Raw genomic sequence first — 3,183 nt, forward strand, 5'->3', positions numbered from 1 at the left:
TTATTTAAATTAATCTTAACTTGTTTGTTTTTGTGATTTCCCTATTTGAGTTGATATCAGGACGTTCTGTTTTATGACCTTGTATTGTGCTGGTACCTGATATTATTGGTTTTCTGACCAAACAATGTCCTTTATTATTTCTTATAGCTTTGGTTTGGTTTTTGCTAATTCTCTAAACTTGTGTTTATCTGTAAATATCTTAATTTCGCCTTCATATTTCAGAGAGAGTTTTGCTGGATATATGATCCTTGGCTGGCAGTTTTTCTCCTTCAGTGCTCTGTATATGTCGGCCCATTCTCTTCTTGCCTGCATAGTTTCTGCTGAGTAGTCTGAACTTATTCTTATTGATTCTCCCTTGAAGGAAACCTTTCTTTTCTCCCTGGCTGCTTTTAAAATTTTCTCTTTCTCTTTGTTTTTGGCAAGTTTGATGGTAATATGTCTTGGTGTTTTTCTTTTTGGATCAATCTTAAATGGGGTTCGATGAGCATCTTGGATAGATATCCTTTCGTCTTTCATGATGTCAGGGAAGTTTTCTGTCAGGAGTTCTTCAACTATTTTCTCTGTGTTTTCTGTCCCCCCTCCCTGTTCTGGGACTCCAATCACTCGCAAGTTATCCTTCTTGATAGAGTCCCACATGATTCTTAGGGTTTCTTCATTTTTTTTAATTCTTTTATCTGATTTTTTTTCAGCTATGTTGGTGTTGATTCCCTGGTCCTCCAGATGTCCCAGTCTGCATTCTAATTGCTCGAGTCTGCTCCTCTGACTTCCTATTGTGTTGTCTAATTCTGTAATTTTATTGTTAATCTTTTGGATTTCTACATGCTGTCTCTCTATGGATTCTTGCAACTTATTAATTTTTCCAGTATGTTCTTGAATAATCTTTTTGAGTTCTTCAACAGTTTTATCAGTGTGTTCCTTGGCTTTTTCTGCAGTTTGCCTTATTCCGTTTCCGATGTCTTGAAGCATTCTGTAAATTAGTTTTTTATATTCTGTATCTTATGATTCCAGGATTGTATCTTCATTTGGGAAAGATTTTGATACTTTTGTTTGGGGGGTTGGAGAAGCTGTCATGGTCTGCTTCTTTATGTGGTTTGATATGGACTGCTGTCTCCAAGCCATCACTGGGAAACTAGTTTTTCCAGAAAATCCGCTAAAAAAAAAATGCAGTCAGATCCCTATCAGAGTTCTCCCTCTGGCTCAGGCTATTCGGATGTTAATGGAGCAACCTGGGGAGGGTGAGAGAGGGATCAGAGAGCTAGGAGAGTAGCACCTCAGAATATAGCCAGAGTTGCTTGTCTTGCTTGGAATGACTATTATATCTGAGATTTCTGCAGGGCGCATCACCTATGTGTACTGGCTGTGTGGAGGTCCGCTTGAGTCACGGTCAGTTCCTCCGCTGTCCGCCCCACCCCCTAGGTTAAGGCTCCCCTACTGGGATGGTGCACTCCAGATTCCAAAATCAGTCGCTGCCTCCCGGGGACTCCCCGTCCCACCAGCCGCGTCACGCACTGCCCCCGCGAACTGGCTGGGACCCCTTGGGGTCAATTCAGGGGGATGGAGCTGCTTCCCGCGCTCACGCCACGCCCGCGCCTGCCAAAATCCCGGCGGGTCGGCTCCCTGGCTGGGACACTGCTCTCCCCGCTCCAAGACCAGTCACTGCCTCCCGGGGACTTCTCCCACCGGCTGCGCTGCCGCACCACCTGCGCGATCCGGCTGGGGGCCGCCCACGCGAACCAGCTGGGCCCCCCCCGGGGTCAATTCAGGGGGATGTAGCTGCTCCCCGCGCTCACACCACACCCGTGCCCGCGCAAATCCCGGCGGGACGGCTCCCTGGCTGGGACGCTGCTCTCTCCGCTCCAAGACCAGTCACTGCCTCCCGGGGACTTCTCCCACCAGCTGCGCCGCCACGCGGCCCGCGCAAACTGGCTGGGCCCCCTCCCGGAATGAGTTCGGGGGCTAGGGCTGGGCCCCTTGTCTGTGCCTTCTGCCCCCCTGGGTTCTGCCCCGAATTGGGCTCCGAAGGTCACCTGACTGGTATGCTGGCTCCAGGCTCTGAAAACAATCGCTGCCTCCCCATATTTGTTCGTTCTCCGTCTCTAAATCTGTGTTTGTTGTTCAGAGCTCGTAGATTGTTATGTACGTGATCAATTCACTTGTTTTTCTGAGTCTTTGTTGCAAGAGGGATCCGCGGTAGCATCCACCTAGTCCGCCATCTTGGTCCCGCCTCCTTGGTTTAAGTATTTTTGATACAGTAGAATACTAAAAAAAAAAAAGTACATGGAAAAAACTCTATGCATAATTGTATATTCATTAACATTGAACAAATATGAAATATTGTTAATTACAAAAGCAGATTATTCATGAAATTATCATGCATATTAATACTACATATATTGCATAAATGTATGTGTATACCTATGCATAGAAAAAATGATAGCTATAATAAAATATTTTAGTGGTTATTCAATAACAGAATTTTTGTGTGATTTTCTATTTTTTCCTCAATTCATATATACTATTTGTGAAACCCTGGTGGTGTAGTGGTTAACCAAAAGGTCAGCAGTACAAATCCACCAGCTGCTCCTTGGAAACCCTATGGGGCAGTTCTACTCTGTCCGCTAGCCTCTAGGGTTGGTATGAGTCGGAATTGACTTGATGGCAATGGGTTTGGTTTAGGTTTTTTATTTGTGAAAACAAAGAAGCAGGAGAAGGTACTTGCCTTCAGAGTGTGTAGTTGATGCAAGTTGCTGGTTATGCATCCTCCTGCTTCTTTTTGTGCTTGAATATTATTTCAAAGGACTTTTAAACTCAACAAAAGATGAATTTTGACCGCCTTAATGATATTTCACTGATAGTAAAAATGGCAACATAAGCAAAAAGAGGTAAGTATGACAGACCTTCTGGTACATTAGTTTAGTGAAAAATAAAAGGAAATGTATCTTAGGAGTGGTTTTTTAGAAAGAGAAGATTTATTGTGGCATCATCTTTAAATTTCTGCTGCTGCTGAAATGTTTTAAGTTTTATTGAATAATGAAAGTGTGTTGATAACTGAAAATAAATCATTTTGTAATCACCAGCTTTGAATACTGGAAAACATTCTCCTTAACCAAATATACCTTACCTCATGGTATGTTGTCCTACCTTCTAAAACAGGAAAGTCATGGTTGCATAATTGTGTATGTA

The sequence above is a fragment of the Elephas maximus genome, chromosome 5 (genome assembly GCF_024166365.1).
Source record: "Elephas maximus indicus isolate mEleMax1 chromosome 5, mEleMax1 primary haplotype, whole genome shotgun sequence".
NCBI lineage: Eukaryota > Metazoa > Chordata > Mammalia > Proboscidea > Elephantidae > Elephas > Elephas maximus.